The 20,697-nt window shown below is 49.0% G+C and overlaps 1 protein-coding gene across 2 annotated transcripts in view; it reads right to left on the bottom strand.

The window, feature by feature from the left end:
- The window catches only part of LDAH (lipid droplet associated hydrolase), a 209,495-nt gene extending 189,231 nt beyond the window's left edge, over positions 1 to 20,264 (bottom strand). The window contains exon 1 of one of the 2 annotated variants that reach the window (XM_038751343.1): positions 20,220 to 20,264. The gene's annotated coding sequence lies outside the window, so the exon portion shown is untranslated. Of the gene's footprint in view, positions 1 to 14,329; positions 14,480 to 20,219 lie in introns of those variants that run through there. The other variant, XM_038751342.1, reaches the window with a different exon arrangement.
- Between the last annotated feature and the right edge of the window lie 433 nt (positions 20,265 to 20,697).

The following is a 20,697-nucleotide window of genomic DNA, read 5'->3' as shown; positions in this document are numbered from 1 at the left end:
AGTCTGGGAAGGCCTCCTGGAGGAGGTGAGCTCTCAGCAGGGCCTGGGTTCAAATCCCAGCTCCGCCACTTGTCAGCTGGGTGACTTTGGGCAAGTCACTTCACTTCTCTGGGCCTCAGTTCCCTCATCTGGCAAATGGGGATGAAGACTGTGAGCCCCCCGTGGGACAACCTGATCTCCTTGGAACCTCCCCAGCGCTTAGAACAGTGCTTTGCACATAGTAAGCGCTTAAGAAATGCCATCATTATTATTATTATTATTAAGTGTGGACTTTTAGACTGTGTGCTTTTAGGCTGTGAGCCCACTGTTGGGTAGGGACTGCCTCTATATGTTGCCAACTTGTACTTCCCAAGCGCTTAGTACAGTGCTCTGCACACAGTAAGCGCTCAATAAATACGATTGATTGATTGATTGACTATGTGCAGGACACTGGAGTAATAGCCTGGGAAAGTACAAGAGTTAACAGACATGATGCCTCCCCTCAAATAGCTCACCATCTACAGGGGACCCTGATGCTGAAATAATTTTCAAGTAGGAGAAGGAGAAGTGGATATGCGGAGAAGCAGCGTGGCTCAGTGGATAGAGCCCAGGCTTTGGAGTCAGAGGTCATGAGTTCAAATCCTGGCTCCGCCACGTGTCTGCTGTGTGACCTTGGGAAAGTCACTTAACTTCTCAGAGCCTCAGTTGCCGCATCTCTAAAATGGGGATGATGACTGTGAGCCCCACGTGGGACAACCTGATCACCTTGTATCCCCCCAGTGCTTAGAACAGTGCTTTGCACAGAGTAAGCGCTTAACAAATGCCATTATTATTATTATTATTATATGTGTACAAAATGGTGCTTAATAAGTACGCAACGTAAATCAATCTGCGCAGATTTGCCACGGGTAATAAGAATATTTCCAGACTGAGCCCCTTCCTTCCTTTCCCCCTCGTCTCCCTCTCCATCCCCCTCATCTTACCTCCTTCCCTTCCCCACAGCACCTGTATATATGTATATATGTTTGTACATATTTATTACTCTATTTATTTATTTATACATATCTATTCTATTTATTTTATTCTGTTAGTATGTTTGGTTTTGTTCTCTGTCTCCCCCCTTTTAGACTGTGAGCCCACTGTTGGGTAGGGACTGTCTCTATATGTTGCCAACTTGTACTTCCCAAGCGCTTAGTACAGTGCTCTGCGCATAGTAAGCGCTCAATAAATACGATTGATGATGATGATGATGATGATTCCCTCTCGGGGTTGCACCCGGAGAGATTCCAGCACTCTACCATCTCGGCTCCGGGAGGGACGGTCAAGCGGAGGCCTACCCATAGGGACTGTCTCTGTATGTTGCCAATTTGTACTTCCTAAGCGCTTAGTACAGTGCTCTGCACATAGTAAGCGCTCAATCAATATGATTGATCGATTCCTAGCTTGGGCTGCGGCTAGTGAGTGGAAGGCCATCGGCTACAAGTCAAAACTCACCCACGCTGGGCAGCGGCAGCACGGGAGAGAGTCGAGGCTGGAGACTCGAGTTGACCGTGCGGAAGGCGGCAATGATAAACCACTTCCGCATTTTTCCCAAGAAAACTCTGCGGATCCACTACCGGAATGATTGCATACGGAGAACTGGAGAAGCAGCGTGGCTCGGCGGAAAGAGCCCGGGCTTTGGAGTCAGGGGTCATGGGTTCGAATCCCTACCCCGCCACTTGTCAGCTGCAAGACCTTGGGCAGGCCACTTAACTTCTCTGTGCCTCACTTACCTCATCTGTAAAATGGGATTGAGACTGGGAGCCCCCCGTGGGACAACCTGATCACCTTGCATCCCCCCAGCGCTTAGAACAGTGATTTGCACACGGTAAGCGCTTAATAAATGCCATTCATCATCATCAATCGTATTTATTGAGCGCTTACTATGTGCAGAGCACTGTACTAAGCGCTTGGGAAGTACAAATTGGCAACATATATTATTATATATGTTATATGTTATTATATATGGAGAGCGGGGCGTTCTGGGAGGGATGGGTCAGAAACGACCCGCCGGCGTGAGGCAAGACACGGTGACACATTTGTACAGTATGGCCTAGTGGAAAGAAAATGGGTCTGAGAGTCCGAAAGGACCTGAGCTCGAATTCCAGCTCTGCCACTTATCCGCTTGTCGTGACCTTGGGCAAGTCACTGAACTTTTCTATGCCTCAGTTACCTCATCTGTAAAACGGGGCCTAAGACCGTGAGCCCCAGGTGGGACTTGGACTGCGTCCAAACTTATCAACTTTTTTTTTTGATAGCATTTATTAAGCGCTTACTATGTGCAAAGCACTGTTCTAAGCGCTGGGGGCTATTCATTCATTCATTCAATCGTATTTATTGAGCGCTAACTGTGTGCAGGGCACTGTACTAAGCGCTTGGAAAGTCCAAGTTGGCAACATATAGAGACGGTCCCTACCCCACAGTGGGCTCACAGTCTAGAAGGGGGAGACAGACAACAAAACAGATTAACAAAATAAAATAAATATGGACAAATAAGGTACATATTTACCTTATACTACAAATTATGACAGATATTTACAAATATCTGTACATACTGATACAAGGCAATCAGGTTGTCCCACGGAGGGCTCACAGTCAATCCCCATTTTACAGATGAGGGAACTGAGGCACAGAGCAGTGAAGTGACCTGCCCAAAGTCACACAGCTGACAGTTGGCGGAGCCGGGATTTGAACCCGTGACCACTGACTCCAAAGCCCGGGCTCTTTTCCACTGAGCCACGCTGCTTCTCCAAGTCACTGAACTTTTCTATGCCTCAGTTACCTCATCTGTAAAATGGGGCCTAAGACTGTGAGCCCCAGGTGGGACTTGGACTGCGTCCAAACTTATCAATTTTTTGATAGCATTTATTAAGCGCTTACTATGTGCAAAGCACTGTTCTAAGCGCTGGGGGATACAAGGTAATCAGGTTGTCCCCCTGGGGGCTCACGGTCAATCCCCATTTTACAGATGAGGGAACTGAGGCACAGAGCAGTGAAGTGACCTGCCCAAAGTCACACAGCTGACAGTTGGCGGAGCCGGGATTTGAACCCGTGACCACTGACTCCAAAGCCCGGGCTCTTTTCCACTGAGCCACGCTGCTTCTCCAAGTCACTGAACTTTTCTATGCCTCAGTTACCTCATCTGTAAAATGGGGCCTAAGACTGTGAGCCCCAGGTGGGACTTGGACTGCGTCCAAACTTATCAATTTTTTTGATAGCATTTATTAAGCGCTTACTATGTGCAAAGCACTGTTCTAAGCGCTGGGGGATACAAGGTAATCAGGTTGTCCCCCTGGGGGCTCACGGTCAATCCCCATTTTACAGATGAGGGAACTGAGGCACAGAGCAGTGAAGTGACCTGCCCAAAGTCACACAGCTGACAGTTGGCGGAGCCGGGATTTGAACCCGTGACCACTGACTCCAAAGCCCGGGCTCTTTTCCACTGAGCCACGCTGCTTCTCCAAGTCACTGAACTTTTCTATGCCTCAGTTACCTCATCTGTAAAATGGGGCCTAAGACTGTGAGCCCCAGGTGGGACTTGGACTGCGTCCAAACTTATCAATTTTTTTGATAGCATTTATTAAGCGCTTACTATGTGCAAAGCACTGTTCTAAGCGCTGGGGGATACAAGGTAATCAGGTTGTCCCCCTGGGGGCTCACGGTCAATCCCCATTTTACAGATGAGGGAACTGAGGCACAGAGCAGTGAAGTGACCTGCCCAAAGTCACACAGCTGACAGTTGGCGGAGCCGGGATTTGAACCCGTGACCACTGACTCCAAAGCCCGGGCTCTTTTCCACTGAGCCACGCTGCTTCTCCAAGTCCCTGAACTTTTCTATGCCTCAGTTACCTCATCTGTAAAATGGGGCCTAAGACTGTGAGCCCCAGGTGGGACTTGGACTGCGTCCAAACTTTTCAATTTTTTTGATAGCATTTATTAAGCGCTTACTATGTGCAAAGCACTGTTCTAAGCGCTGGGGGTTACAAGGTAATCAGGTTGTCCCCCTGGGGGCTCACGGTCAATCCCCATTTTACAGATGAGGGAACTGAGGCACAGAGCAGTGAAGGGACCTGCCCAAAGTCACACAGCTGACAGTTGGCGGAGCCAGGATTTGAACCCGTGACCACTGACTCCAAAGCCCGGGCTCTTTTCCACTGAGCCACGCTGCTTCTCCAAGTCACTGAACTTTTCTATGCCTCAGTTACCTCATCTGTAAAATGGGGCCTAAGACTGTGAGCCCCAGGTGGGACTTGGACTGCGTCCAAACATCAATTTTTTTGATAGCATTTATTAAGCGCTTACTATGTGCAAAGCACTGTTCTAAGCGCTGGGGGATACAAGGTAATCAGGTTGTCCCCCTGGGGGCTCACGGTCAATCCCCATTTTACAGATGAGGGAACTGAGGCACAGAGCAGTGAAGTGACCTGCCCAAAGTCACACAGCTGACAGTTGGCGGAGCCGGGATTTGAACCCGTGACCACTGACTCCAAAGCCCGGGCTCTTTTCCACTGAGCCACGCTGCTTCTCCAAGTCACTGAACTTTTCTATGCCTCAGTTACCTCATCTGTAAAATGGGGCCTAAGACTCTGAGCCCCAGGCGGGACTCGGACTGCATCCAAACTTATCAACTTGGATCTACCCAGGCGCTTAATATAGTGTTGGCACGTAGCAAGCTCTTAACAAATACCATTTAAAAGCACTCAAGTGGAAGTTGCACAGTTATAATCTAGCGGTAAGAGAAATTAATCAGGGAAGGTTGGGTAGGGACCGTCTCTTTATGTTGCCAAGCGCTTAGTACAGTGCTCTGCACACAGTAAGCGCTCAATAAATACGACTGAATACAACAGAATTGGCAGATACGTTTCCTGAGCTTACAGTCTAGAGGAAATATGATTTCAGAAGGATTTTGAAGATAAGGAAAAATGTGGTCCGGGAGATTTGAAGAGGGAGAGAGTTCCAGATAAGGGAAAGGCAATAAGCAAGATGAGAACGAGGCACAGTGAGGAGCTTAGCTTGCGAGGTTCAAATAGGAGAACTGGGGGAAAGTGGAAAGTAAATAATTCACGGGGAGGGAGTTGACTGAGTGCCATCGAAGACAACGGTCTGGAGTTTCTTCTTGATATCGAAAGGAATGGATATCAAAGGCCCCTGTAGACTGTAAGCTCGTGGAGGGCAGGGAATGGGCCGATTTATTATTATATGGTACTCTCCCATGCGTTTAGTACAGTGCTCGGCACACAAAATACAATAAATTGAATGAACGAAAGGCCGTATGATAATGATGATGAAATTTATTCAGTGGTTGACTCGGTGCCAATTCTGCTCAAGCGCTGCATTCACTCTGCAACGTGCAAGGTTCATTCATTCATTCAATCGCACTTATTAAGCGCTTACTGTGTACTAAGCGCTTGGGAAGTACAAATCAGCAGCAGCAGGTTATCGGATTTGATCGACTCCCTGTCTTAGGAGGGTGAAAAGGGATGGGGCGGGAGGCTGCATCCAAACTTATCAACTTGGATCTACCCAGGCGCTTAATATAGTGCCCGGCACGTAGCAAGCTCTTAACAAATACCATTTAAAAGTGCTCAAGTGGGAGTTGCAAGGTTATAATCTAGCGGTAAGAGAAATTAATCAGGGAAGGTTGGGTAGGGACTGGCTCTATATGTTGCCAACTTGTACTTCCCGAGTGCTTAGTACAGTGCTCTGCACACAGTAAGCGCTCAATAAATACGATTGATTGATTGATGGATTGATTTATGAGAGCAGGTGGGAGATCCCCTCTTGAGATGTGGGCTGTGAAGGAGAGACTGATTGAGGGGGCAGGAGGTAAAAGCCCGACAGACAGGGAACATCCACTAGTCATCAATTTTGTTTGCACGGAATTTTCCGGTTCAACTAAAGAAGGTAGATGGCGAGGGGTAGTGAAAATAGAACATGTGTATCGATAACGGATGAATGAAAAGATTGTCAATCACAACAGTTAAAAGACGAAGAACATCCACTAGTCATCAATTTTGTTTGCACGGAATTTTCCGGTTCAACTAAAGAAGGTAGACGGCGAGGGGCAGTGAAAATAGAACATGCGTATCAATAACAGGGATGACTGAAAAGATTGTCAATCACAACAATTTTGTTGAGGTTGGAGGCGCGAGGGCAGTTCTCTTCAAGGGCAGCTCAAGTCCCACGTTTTCCTTTTTGTCAACAAGACCGGCAAGATCAATCGATCAGAGTCAACTGCTGAATAAATATCATTTATTGAGCGCTCTGTGGGCAGAGTACAATATAATGGTATAAAAGACAAATTCCCTTCCCACAATGAGGTTACAGGCTAGGAGGTGGGGCCCTGGGGGAAACAACAGGGAGCTGAACATCTGGAATAAAGCTGGTCGGGCCCGTCGGACGTTATTAATCTCAACTGAACTAAGGATCTCGAAATCGGGGCCACTTTATTATATACCACCCAACTGGGGCTAAAAGGACAGACCACCATACGTTCGATATTATTCCTGTCAGATATGGCACCAAACAGTCTTGCTCTGGATTATAAACTCATCTCTTAGACTGTAACTTCGTTGAGGCACAGAGCTCTTTAACTCCGTTGCACTGTACTCCTTCAAGTGCTCTGCAGGAGGTAAGCGCTCAATCCATTCCCGTGACGCTGCTGCTGCTGCATTTGCAAGTTCTGTGCCTGAACTTCATCATCATCAATCGTATTTATTGAGCGCTTACTATGTGCAGAGCACTGGACTAAGCGCTTGGGAAGTACAAATTGGCAACATATAGAGCCAGTCCCTACCCAACAGTGGGCTCACAGTCTAAAAGGGGGAGACAGAGAACAAGACCAAACATACTAACAAAATAAAATAGAATAGATATGTACAAATAAAATAAATAGAGTAATAAATATGTACAAACATATATACATATATACAGGTGCTGTGGGGAAGGGAAGGAGGTAAGATGGGGGGATGGAGAGGGGGACGAGGGGGAGAGGAAGGAAGGGGCTCAGTCTGGGAAGGCCTCCTGGAGGAGGTGAGCTCTCAGCAGGGCCTTGAAGGGAGGAAGAGAGCTAGCTTGGCGGATGGGCAGAGGGATTGGGGGCATTCCAGGCCCGGGGGAGGACGTGGGCCGGGGGTCGATGGCGGGACTGGCGAGAGCGAGGTACGGTGAGGAGATTAGCGGCGGAGGAGCGGAGGGTGCGGGCTGGGCTGGAGAAGGAGAGAAGGGACTGAGAAGTTCTCAGAACTTGCGATTTAAGCTCATTGTGGGCAGGGCAAGTGTCTGTTTATTGGCATATCGTACTCTCCCAAGTGCTTAGTATAGTGCTCTGCACACAGTAAGCGCTCAATAAATACGATTGAATGAATCCCGATCTGCCTTCCATCATCCAAGTGGGAAAGAGAAAAGCAGCCGCAGCAGGAGGCTGCCGCAAAACCTCTGGAAGACGGCCGGCACGGTTGCTTTGACTACGGACGTCCCTTGGACCCTAAGCCACGACGAGCCCGAAATTCTTCCCTAGGCACAACACTCGACTGATTTGGGACATTACCCTGTGTACCTGTCCTTGGGTTTTACGCTGTTTTACTGTTTCATCACTCCAGATATGTCAGTTTCTAGTGCCCTCTCCAAGTTTATATGCTTGGATTGTGAGTCTCCTCCCCACTCTCCCCGAGGCATATACGATGTCTATATAACAGACATATATGTCTAATATGGGAGAAGCAGTATGGCCTAGTGGATAGAGCGTGGGCCTGGGAGTTAGAAGGTCATGGGAGAAGCAGCGTGGCTCAGTGGAAAGAGATCAGAGGTCAGGGGTTCGAATCCCAGCTCCGCCAAATGTCTGCTGTGTGACCTTGGGCAAGTCACTGAACTTCTCTGAGCCTCAGTTTCCTCATCTGTAAAATGGGGATTGACTGTGATCCCCACGTGGGACAACTCAATCACCTTGGATCCTCCCCAGCGCTTAGAACAGTGCTTTGCACATAGTAAGCGCTTAACAAATGCCATTATTATTGGAGAAGCAGCACGGCCCAGTGGAAAGAGCCCGGGCTTTGGAGTCCGAGGTTAGGGGTTCAGATCCCGGCTCCGCCAACTGCCGGCTGTGTGACTTTGGGCAAGTCACTTCGCTTCTCTGGGCCTCAGTTCCCTCATCTGTAAAATGGGGATGAAGACTGTGAGCCCCACGTGGGACAACCTGATCACCCTGTAACCTCTCCAGTGCTTAGAACAGTGCTTTGCACATAGTAAGCGCTTAATAAATGCCATCATTATCATTATGGGTTCTAATCCCAGCTCCGCCACTTGTCTGCTGTGTGACCTTGGGCAAGTCGCTTCACTTCTCTGGGCCTCAGTTACCCCATCTGTAAAATGGGGACTGAGACTGTGAGCCCTACATGGGACAGGGACTGTGTCCCACTCCATCTGTTTGTAACCACCCCAGCACCTAGTACGGTGCCTGGCACATACTTAAGCACTTAACGAATACCATAAAAACAAATAAATCTCACCTGTGTATTTTTTCCCAGCACTTAGTACCCTGGTCTGCATAAAGTGCTCCGTAAATGCAAACACTACTATTAATTACAACAGTGGAAGGGGCAAAGTAGAGAGGATTCGATCGATCAATCAACGGTTTTTATCGAGTGCTGTGTGCAGAGCAGTATATAGTGCACAAGGGAAAGTACAAACTATAGAGAGGTTAAACATGATTCCTGCCCTCAAAGAGCGCCAGGAAATCTTCCAAGAGAAAGATTTTCTCAAAGAATACTTATCCTCTTTCCCCTCCCTGCCCTGGTGTTCACAAATCTCAGTCAAGACAGTCCCTCCCTGGCAGGGACCTGTGTCTGCATTGTTAGGTAGAGAAATGGATAGGGAAAAATGATTTTTATTTACTGATAATCTCGAACTGATATTCAACCCAGGAAAAACGGAGCCACCGAAATGCTTAGCTAAGGCAAAATTTGACCTTCCCCCTTTTTATCTTATTTAGAGGACCGATATAATTTCAAGCATATGTGTATGCTTTTGAATGAAGTGGTTCCATTCATGCCTGATAAATATAAAAATATTAACAAATCATGATTAGCAATGCTAATAAAACGAATGCACACGCAGAGAAGAAAACCCTTGCTTAAAGCAAAAAGTTTGCTGTTGCAGGCATACTGGGGATTGTGTTCGACAATAAAAACAACAGTGACTTTAAGATGTATTTTTAAGCACTTTAAAATTTATTTTTAGCCTCATCATCATCAAATGCCGTCAAGTCATTTCCGATCCCTAGCGACTCTACGGACATATTTTCTCCTAGGTATTTAAATCAAGTCGTATGAGTTCAGAGAATAAAATGGACTTCACGCTTCATAACGGCAATACACAAAACAGATGTTTTTCCCAAAATCTAATCGGAGAGGTATACGATATTTAACTTTAGCATTTATTTTTCAAGTACAAACCCGGCTCTGCCACTTGTCAGCTCTGTGACCTTGGGCAAGTCATTTAACTTCTCTGTGCCTCAGTTACCTCGTCCGTAAAATGGGGATTAAGATGGTGAGCCCCACGTGGGACAACCTGAAAACCTTGCATCTACCCCAGTGCTTAGAACAGTGGCACACAGTAAACGCTCAACAAATATCATTATTATTATGATTATTAATAATAATTTTATCTCACTGATTTTCTGTTACAACCCAGCATGTTCACTTGGCTTCTTTAATGCCAACCTACTCACTACCTCACCACTGACAATTTGCCCACGTCTGAAACTCACTTTTCATCTTTCTTCGACTGACCACCCTTCATTCCACCTTCAGACCCTTATTAAAATCACATCACAGGGGGGAAGAGACCTTCCTCGAATGAGCTCTCATTTCCCCTCCATACCCTCACTTCTTGCACTTGGATTTATACCCTTTATTCACCCCAACCTCAGCCCCGCAGCACTTGCGTACATATCTGTAATTTATTTATTTTTAATGCTGTTAAGCGCTTACTATGTGCCGGCACGGTACTAAGTGCTGGGGTAGATGCAAGTTCATCAGGTTGGACACACCACACCACGTCTCACATGGGGCTCACGGTCTTAATCCCCATTTTACCCATGAGGCCCAGAGATGTGAAGTGACTTCCCCAGCGTCACACAGCAGACAAGTGGAAAAGACGGGATTAGAACCCCGGTCCTTCTCTCTTCCAGGACCATGCACTATCCACTTTGCCATAATGATTTTCTTCCCCTCTGAACTATAAGCTCCTTATGGGGACAGAAGACATCTACCAAAGCTGTTATACTCTCTCAAGTGCTCAGTACAGTGCTTTGCACACAGTAAGCACTCAATAAATACCACTAACTGATTAGCAATATTGTAGAGTTGTTAGACATGTTCCCTGCCCACAAAGTGCTCACAGTCTAAAGATCCCACTCTAGAAAAGCAGCGTGGCTCAGTGGAAAGAGCCCGGGCTTTGGAGTCAGAGGTCATGGGTTCAAATCCCGGCTCTGCCAACTCTCAGGTGGGTGACTTTGGGCAAGTCACTTCACTTCTCTTTCCCTCAGTTCCTTCATCTGTCAAATGGGGATTAAAACTGTGAGCCCCCTTGGGACAACCTGATCACCTTGTAACCTCCTCAGCGCTTAGAACAGTGCTTTGCACATAGTAAGCGCTTAACAAATACCATCATTATTATTAGAGCGATAGGCAGTATCATATTTGTGCTATAACTCTAAATTTCACGCAACCATCAGGTTATCTCACAGGTCAAGGTCCATGAGATATGATCCCAACAACTCCACCTCCATTCCCCCAGGTATATAACCTCAAAGTTTCTTTAGTTCCCTCTCCCATTACATAATCCTGATGCTTCTTATTTCACAATTCATTCATCCGTATTTATTGAATGCTTACTGTGTGCAGAGCACTGTACTAAGTGCTTGGGAAGGTACAATACAACAATAAACAGTGCCATTCCCTGCCCACACTGAGCTTATACCCTGGGGGAGAGACAGACATCAAATAAAATGACAATTAAGATACAGTGCTGTGGGGCTGAGAGTGGGGGAAGAGCAAAGGGAGCAAGTCAGTGTGAGGCAGAAAGGGAATGGGAAATCAATCAATCGTATTTATTTGTTTACTGAGCGCTTACTATGTGCAGAGCACTGTACTAAGCGCTTGGGAAGTACAAATTGGCAACACATAGAGACAGTCCCTACCCAACAGTGGGCTCACATTCTAAAAGAAATGAGGAAAAGTGGGGCTGAGTCTGGGAAGGCCTCTTGGAGGAGATGTGCCTTCAATAAGGCTTTGAAGAGGGGGAGAGTCATTGTTGGATTTAATAATAATAATAATAATGGCATTTATTAAGCGCTTACTATGTGCAAAGCACTGTTCTAAGCGCTGGGGAGGTTACAAGGTGATCAGGTTGTCCCATGGGGGGGCTCACAGTCTTCATCCCCATTTTACAGATGAGGTACTGAGGCCCAGAGAAGTGAAGTGACTTGCCCAAAGTCACCCAGCTGACGATTGGCAGAGCCGGGGTTTGAACCCATGACCTCTGACTCCAAAGCCCGGGCTCTTTCCACTGAGCCACGCTGGATTTGAAGAGGGGGGGCTTGGGTTGGGGGTCAGGGGTGAGACAGGCAAGACGAGACGGAGGCACAGGTGAGTTTAGCACTTTAGGAGTGAAGTGCGTGGGCTGGGTTGTAGAAGGAGGGAAGTGAGGTGAGGTAATAATAACAATAATGATGATGACATTTATTAAGCACTTACTATGTGCAAAGCACTGTTCTAAGTGCAGCGGAGGTTACAAGGTAGGTTGCCCCACATGGGGCTCACAGTCTTCATCCCCATTTTACAGATGAGGTACCTGAGGCCCAGAGAAGTGAAGTGACTTGCCCAAAGTCACCCAGCTGACAAGCGGCGGAGCCGGGATTTGAACCCATAACCTCGGACTCCTAACCCCGGGCTCTTTCCACTGTGCCACGCTGCTTCTCTTCCAAGGGGGCACGGTGATGGAGAGCTTTAAAGCCAATGGTGAGGAGTTTTTGTTTTCGTAAGGAGGTTTGATACAATCTCCAATATCCACCTCCACAGTACCATCAAGCTGAAAAGTTTATGTCATTAGGAAAATGACTATTTACCTAATTGCCACCATTAACATCACAGGTGGCCTAGTGGACTGAGCACGGGCCTGGGGGTCAGAAGGACTTGGGTTCTAATCCTGGCTCTGCCACTTGTCTCCTGTGTGACCTTGGGCAAGTCACTTCACTTCTCTGGGCCTCAGTTCCCTCATCTGTAAAATGGGGAAGAAGACGGTGAGCCCCACGTGGGACAGGGGCCGTCTCTAACCCGATTTGTGTGAATCCACCCCAGTGCTTATTACAGTGCCTGGTACACTGTAAGTGTTTAACAGGTATTCATTCATTCAATTCAATCGCATTTATTGAGCACTTACTGTGTGCAGAGCACTGTACTAAGCCATCCCTCCTCCCCCTCCATCCCCCCGCCTTACCTCCTTCCCCTTCCTAAGCGCTTAGTACAGTGCTCTGCACACAGTAAGCACTCAATAAATACAATTGATTGATTCCCCTCCCCACTGCACCTGTATATACGTATATATGTTTGTACATATTTATTACTCTATTTTACTTGTACATATTCTATTTATTTTGTTAATATATTTTGTTTTGTGGTCTGTCTCTCCTTCTAGACTGTGAGCCTGCTGTTGGGTAGGGACCGTCTCTATATGTTGCCAGCCTGTACTTCCCAAGCGCTTAGTACAGTGCTCTGCACACAGTAAGCGCTCAATAAGTACGATTAAATGAATGAATGAATGAATGAAATATCATCACCAATAATATTCTTTGCATTCTAACTGAATTTGCTTTTCTTTCCCTCCACCCCCAGACTGTGAGCCCAATGTGGGCAAGGACTGTCTCTCTTTATTGCTGTACTGTAGTAATAATAATGATGGTATTATACTTTCCAAGTGTTTAGTACAGTGCTCTGCACACATTAAGTGCTCAATAAATACCAATGAATGAATGAATGCAAGGGGAAGACAGACATTAAAGTATATTATGGATAAGTATGCACATGCTATAGGGCTGAGGGTGCCCTGAATAAAGGGTACAAATTTAAGTACAAAGGATATCTCCCTAGAGATAGGGAGAAGGGGAAATGAGGGCTGTCAGGGAAGGCCCTTTGAAGTTGTAATTTTAATAAGGTGGCAAACCAAGAGCATTGTATTAAGTGCTTGGGAGGATTTGCTAATTTTCCTATCAAAATTAGCAAATGGGTCTCATGCCCACAAGGAACACTATCACTCACACTCTTTAATAAGTCACCTACAAGAAGTGTGAGCTTAGGCCTGTTACATCTCCCTAGAGATAGGGAGAAGGGGAAATGAGGGCTGTCAGGGAAGGCCCTTTGAAGTTGTAATTTTAATAAGGTGGCAAACCAAGCGCATTGTATTAAGTGCTTGGGAGGATTTGCTAATTCTGCTGTCAAAATTAGCAAATGGGTCTCATGCCCACAAGGAACACTATCATTCACACTCTTTATTAAGTCACCTACAAGAAGTGTGATCTTAGGCCTTTTATGTCCATTCTATCCACAAAGGATGCTTTCAAATTCAAGCATAAACGGCTCTGGAATTGCAGAATGGCTTTACAGAGTATAAAGTCAGTTTTAGCCCCGGTGAAATGGACAAAGCAAGCAAGGCAATCACCCAGAACCCAAACTGGAAGATCTTGGCTATGTATTGCTATTTTTTATGGCATTTCTTAAGTGCTTACTATGCGCTAGGCCCTGTTCTAAGCACTGGGGTAGCAAAGCAGCACGGCTTAGTGGATAACGCATAGGCTGGGGAGTTGGAAGGACCTGGGTTCTAATCCCGGCTCTGCCACATGTCTGCTCTGTGACTTGGGGCAAGTCACAACTTCTCTGGGCCTCAGTTACCTCATCTGTAAAATGGGGATTAAGACGGTGAGCCCATGCGGGGCAGGGACTGTGTCCGACCTGATTAACTCGTATCTACCGTAGAGCTTTGAACCGTGCACAGTGAGCGCTTAAAAAGTACCATTATTATTATTAAGAGCTAGTCAGGTTGAATGCAGCTCCTGTCCTATGTGGGGCTCACTCTTAATTCCCACGTTCAAGATGAGGAAACTGAGGCGCAGAAAAGTTAAGTGAGTTGCCCAAGGCCGCCCAGCGGACCAGTGGCAGAGCCAGGATTAGAACCCAGGTCCTTCCACATCCTAGGCCTGTGCTCTATCCACGGGGCCACATTACTTCCACCGAAGATGAAAATAGCGATTTAGTACCTAATATCAAGTGTTAATGTTCCTTTGCTATAAAAGTCAATTTTTCCTTTCAAGAGTCCTTTGTTCCTCGCTTGTCCTTCGTCTTCTCTTCCTCTCAGTCGCAAAGATGACCAGGAGGATTCAGGACGAGAGTAACCTATCCACTGGGGCTGCCTCCTGGAAAGCGGAAAATAATAATAACAATAATAATAACGGTATTTGTTAAGCGCTATGTTCCAAATACTGTACTACTGAGAATACTGCAATACTGAGAAGCAGCGTGGCTCAATGGAAAGAGCCCGGGCTTGGGAGTCAGAGGTCATGGGTTCAAATCCCGGCTCCGCCAACTGTCGGCTGTGTGACCTCGGGCAAGTCACTTGGCTTCTCTGTGCCCCATCTGCAAAATGGGGATTAAGACCGTAAGCCCCACGTGGGACCACCTGACCACCTTGCATCCTCCCAAGCGCTTAGAACAGTGCTTTGCACATACTAAGCGCTTAACAAGTGCCACCATTATTATTATTGTTATTACGAGGTGTTGGAGTAGATACAAGCAAATCGGGTTGTCCCACTTGGGCCGCCCAGCTTCAATCCCCATTTTTCAGATGAGGTAACTGAGGCCCAGAGGTGTGAAGTGACTTGGCCAAGGTCACCCTGCAGACACGTGGTGGGGCCGGGATTAGGCCGGGCCAGTGTCAGCCCCGGTCTTGCGGTGTGCCGCCCCGTGCCAGCATCGCCAGGGCTGGCCCGGGGGTCCCGGCCTCGGGGGGCGTCCACTACACTGGAGGCACGGGGGCTTGCCCGCTAATTCTGCTGCACCGAGGTTCTTCCTAGTGCTTGGTGCACAGCTTTGCGCGTAGTAAGTGCTCAATAAACAGCACCGACTGACTGGGAAGCAGCATGGTGTAATGGACAGACCTCTGAAGGTCATGAGTTCTAATCCCGACTCCGCCAACTGGCTGCTGTGTGACCTTGGGCAAATCACCTCACTTCTCTATGCCTCAGTTACTTCATCTGTAAAATGGGGATTACGATCGTGAGCCAGGGACTGTGTCCAACCCGATTGGCTTGTAATCAATCAATCAATCGCATTTATTGAGCGCTTACTGTGTGCAGAGCACTGTACTAAGCGCTTGGGAAGTACAATTTGGCAACATATAGAGACGGTCCCTACCCAACAGTGGGCTCACAGTCTAAAAGGGGGAGACAGAGAACAAAACCAAACATACTAACAAAATAAAATAAATAGGATAGATATGTACAGGTAAAATAGAGTAATAAACATGTACAAACATATATACATATATATTATATCTACCCCAATGCTTAGAACAGGGCCCGGCCCATAGCAAGCGCTTAACAAATACTATTATTATTATTATTGACCTGCAGTTTGAACGCCTATCACATAAGGATTAATGTGAACACCTATCACATTAGAGAAGCAGCGCGGTTTAGTGGAAAGAGCACGGGCTTGTGAGTCAGAGGTTGTGGTTTCCAATCCCATCACTTCACTTCACCTCAGTTACCTCATCTGTAAAATGGGGGTCAAGACTGGGACAACCTGATAAACTTGTATCTCCCCCCGGGGTTAGAACAGTGCCTGGCACACAGTAAGCAGTTAACAAACACCACTATTATTAATCAATCGTATTTATTGAGCGCTTACTGTGTGCAGAGCACTGTACTAAGCGCTTGGGAAGTACAAGTTGGCAACATATAGAGACAGTCCCTACCCAACAGTGGGCTCACAGTCTAAAAGGGGGAGACAAGAGAACAAAACCAAACATACTAACAAAATAAAATAAATAGAATAGATAAGTACAAGTAAAATAAATAGAGTAATAAATATGTACAAACATATATACAGGTGCTGTGGGGAAGGGAAGGAGGTAAGATGGGGGGGATGGAGAGGGGGACGAGGGGGAGATGATATTATTATTATTAAGATAATAGTGATGCCTGTCTACTTGTTTTGTTGTCTGCCTCCCTCTTGTAGACTGTGAGTGCATTGTTGGGTAGGGATTACTGTATATGTTACCGAATTGTACTTTCAAAGCGCTTAATAATAATAATAATGGCATTTATTAAGCACTTACTGTGTGCCAAGCACTGTTCTAAGTGCCGGGGAGGATACAAGGTGAGCAGGTTGTCCCAAGGGGGGCTCACAGTCTTCACCCCCATTTTACAGATGCAGCGTGGCTTGGTGGAAAGAGCACAGGCTTGGGAGTCAGAGGTCAAGGGTTCTAATCCCGGCTCTGTCGCTTGTCAGCTGTGTGACTTTGGACAAGTCACTTCATTCATTCATTCGATCGTATTTATTGAGCCCTTACTGTGTGCAGAGCACTGTACTAAGTGCTTGGGAAGTACAAGTTGGCAACATGTAGAGATGGTCCCTACCCAACAGTGGGCTCACAGTCTAGAAGGGGGAAACAGACAACAAAACAAATGATCAAAATAAAATAGAATAAATATGTACAAGTAAAATAGAGTAATAAATGTGTACAAACACATATACAGGTGCTGTGGGGAGGGGAAGGAGGTAAGGGAGGGATGGGGAAGGGGAGGAGGGGGCTCAGTCACTTCACTGGGCCTCAGTTACCTCACCTGTAAAATGGGGATTAAGATTGTGAGTCCCACGTGGGACAGCCTGATCACCCTGTATCCCCCCGGCACTTAGAACAGTGCCTTGCATCATTACTATTATTATTACTACAGATGGGGTCACTGAGGCACAAAGAATAATAATGGCATCTATTAAGCGCTTACTATGTGCAAAGCATTGCTCTAAGAGCTGGAGCACTGTTCTAAGCGCTGGAAGTGAGGTGACTTGCCCAAAGTCACACAGCTGACAACTGGTGGAGCCAGGATTAGAACCCATCACTCTGCGCTGGAAGTGAAGTGACTTGCCCACAGTCACACAGCTGACAGTTGGTGGGGCCAGGATTAGAACCCATGACTGTGACTCCAAAGCCCGGGCTCTCTCCACTGAGCCACGCAACTCTGCACACAGTGAGCGCTCAATAAATACGACTGAGTGGATGAATGAATGAATGAATGAATGAATGAATGAACACCGGCGGGCGCACGCGCAGAAGGCGGAGGTCACCGACCTTCGAGACCATCTGACAGCTCGGAAGGGGCCGCGGAGCCGGCCTGGAGGGGACGGAGGCAGGGAGGGAGGGATGGAGGACAGGAGGACAGGAGGGAGGGAGGGAGGGAGGACAGGAGGGAGGGAGGGAGGACAGGATAACAGGAGGAAGGGAGGGATGCAGGACAGGAGGGAGGGATGGAGGACAGGATGACAGGAGGGAGGGAGGGAGGGATGGAGAACAGGATGACAGGAAGGAGGGAGGACAGGAGGGAGGGAGGGAGGGAGGAAAGGATGACAGGAGGGAGGGAGGGATGGAGAACAGGATGACAGGTGGGAGGGATGGAGGACAGGATGACAGGAGGGAGGGAGGGGTGGAGGAAAGGATGGCAGGAGGGAGGGAGAGATGGAGGACAGGATGACAGGAGGGAGGGATGGAGGACAAGATGACAGCAGGGAGGGAGAGATGGAGGACAGGATGACAGGAGGGAGGGATGGAGGACAGGATGACAGGTGGGAGGGAGGGATGGAGGACAGGATGACAGGAGGGAGGGTGGGAGGGATGGAGGACAGGATGACAGGAGGGAGGGAGGGATGGAGGACAGGATGACAGGAGGGAGGGTGGGAGGGATGGAGGACAGGATGACAGGAGGGAGGGAGGGATGGAGGACAGGATGACAGGAGGGAGGGTGGGAGGGATGGAGGACAGGATGACAGGAGGGAGGGAGGGGTGGAGGAAACGATGGCAGGAGGGAGGGTGGGAGGGATGGAGAACAGGATGACAGGAGGGAGGGATGGAGGACAAGATGACAGGAGGGAGGGATGGAGGACAGGATGACAGGAGGGAGGGATGGAGGGAGGAAAGGATGACAGGAGGGAGGGATGGAGAACAGGATGACAGGTGGGAGGGATGGAGGACAGGATGACAGGAGGGAGGGAGGGGTGGAGGAAAGGATGGCAGGAGGGAGGGAGAGATGGAGGACAGGATGACAGGAGGGAGGGATGGAGGACAAGATGACAGCAGGGAGGGAGAGATGGAGGACAGGATGACAGGAGGGAGGGATGGAGGACAGGATGACAGGTGGGAGGGAGGGATGGAGGACAGGATGACAGGAGGGAGGGTGGGAGGGATGGAGGACAGGATGACAGGAGGGAGGGAGGGATGCAGGACAGGATGACAGGAGGGAGGGTGGGAGGGATGGAGGACAGGATGACAGGAGGGAGGGAGGGATGGAGGACAGGATGACAGGAGGGAGGGTGGGAGGGATGGAGGACAGGATGACAGGAGGGAGGGAGGGGTGGAGGAAACGATGGCAGGAGGGAGGGTGGGAGGGATGGAGAACAGGATGACAGGAGGGAGGGATGGAGGACAAGATGACAGGAGGGAGGGATGGAGGACAGGATGACAGGAGGGAGGGATGGAGGGAGGAAAGGATGACAGGAGGGAGGGAGGGATGGAGAACAGGATGACAGGTGGGAGGGATGGAGGACAGGATGACAGGAGGGAGGGAGGGGTGGAGGAAAGGATGGCAGGAGGGAGGGAGAGATGGAGGACAGGATGACAGGAGGGAGGGATGGAGGACAAGATGACAGCAGGGAGGGAGAGATGGAGGACAGGATGACAGGAGGGAGGGATGGAGGACAGGATGACAGGTGGGAGGGAGGGATGGAGGACAGGATGACAGGAGGGAGGGTGGGAGGGATGGAGGACAGGATGACAGGAGGGAGGGAGGGATGCAGGACAGGATGACAGGAGGGAGGGTGGGAGGGATGGAGGACAGGATGACAGGAGGGAGGGAGGGATGGAGGACAGGATGACAGGAGGGAGGGTGGGAGGGATGGAGGACAGGATGACAGGAGGGAGGGAGGGGTGGAGGAAACGATGGCAGGAGGGAGGGTGGGAGGGATGGAGAACAGGATGACAGGAGGGAGGGATGGAGGACAAGATGACAGGAGGGAGGGATGGAGGACAGGATGACAGGAGGGAGGGATGGAGGACAGGATGACAGAAGGGAGGTGGGAGGGATGGAGGACAGGATGACAGGAGGGGGGGGAGGGGGGGAGGACAGGATGACAGGAGGGGGGAGGGATGGAGGACAGGATAACAGGGGGGAGGGGGGAGGGATGGAGGACAGGATGACGGGGGGAGGGGGGAGGGATGGAGGACAGGATGACAGGAGGGAGGGGGAGGGATGGAGGACAGGATGACAGGGGGGAGGGTGGGGGGGAATGGGGGACAGGATGACAGGAGGGAGGGTGGGGGGAATGGAGGACAGGATGACAGGAGGGAGGGAGGGAGGATGGGAGGGAGGGAGGACAGGATGACAGGAGGGAGGGCTGGAGGACAGGATGACAGGAGGGCAGAAAGGATTCATTCAATCGTATTTATTGAGCGCTTACTGTGTGCACAGCACTGGACTAAGCGCTGGGAAGTCCAAGTTGGCAACATCTAGAGCCGGTCCCTACCCAACAGCGGGCTCGCAGCCTAGAAGGGGGAGACGGAGAACGAAACCGAACATCCTAACAAAATAAAATAAATAGATACAAAGAAAATGAACAGAGTAATAAATCCGTACAAACGTCTATCCAGGTGCTGTGGGGAGGGGAAGGAGGTTAGGCGGGGGGGGATGGAGAGGGGGACGAGGGGGAGAGGAAGGAGGGGGCTCAGTCTGGGAAGGCCTCCTGGAGGAGGTGGGCTCTCAGCAGGGCCTTGAAGGGAGGAAGAGAGCGAGCTTGGCGGGTGGGCAGAGGGAGGGAGGGCATTCCGGGCCCGGGGGAGGCCAAAGCAGCCCCATCCCGGGGCGTAGGAGTCCAACATACCTCCACTCGGGCCAGAGTCGCCGGGCGCGGGGACTGCGCATGCGCCGGAGGGCCCGCGCGCGCATGCGTACTGGCGGCGCCGGGGCTGGGGGGGTGAGGCCCGCGGGGGGCGGGGCCAGCGGGGACGCGCGCGCCAGTCAATCCAGCCATCCATCAATTCATTCATTCATTCAATAGTATTCATTAAGCGCCTACTGTGTGCGCAACATCATCGTCATCATCACCATCAATCGTATTTATTGAGCGCTTACTGTGTGCAGAGCACTGGACTAAGCGCTTGGGAAGTACCAATTGGCGACATAGAGAGACAGTCCCTACCCAACAGTGGGCTCACAGTCTGGAAGGGGGAGACAGAGAACAAAACCAAACATACTAACAAAATAAAATAAATAGAATAAATATGTACAAATAAAATAGAGTAATGAATCTGTACAAACATATCCATATATACTGTGGGGAGGGGAAGGAGGTAAGGCGG

Source organism: Tachyglossus aculeatus, chromosome 9, assembly GCF_015852505.1.
Source record: "Tachyglossus aculeatus isolate mTacAcu1 chromosome 9, mTacAcu1.pri, whole genome shotgun sequence".
NCBI classification, from domain to species: Eukaryota; Metazoa; Chordata; class Mammalia; order Monotremata; family Tachyglossidae; genus Tachyglossus; species Tachyglossus aculeatus.
The sequence above is the reverse complement of the archived record's forward strand: the minus strand, read 5'-3'. Positions and strand labels throughout refer to the sequence as shown.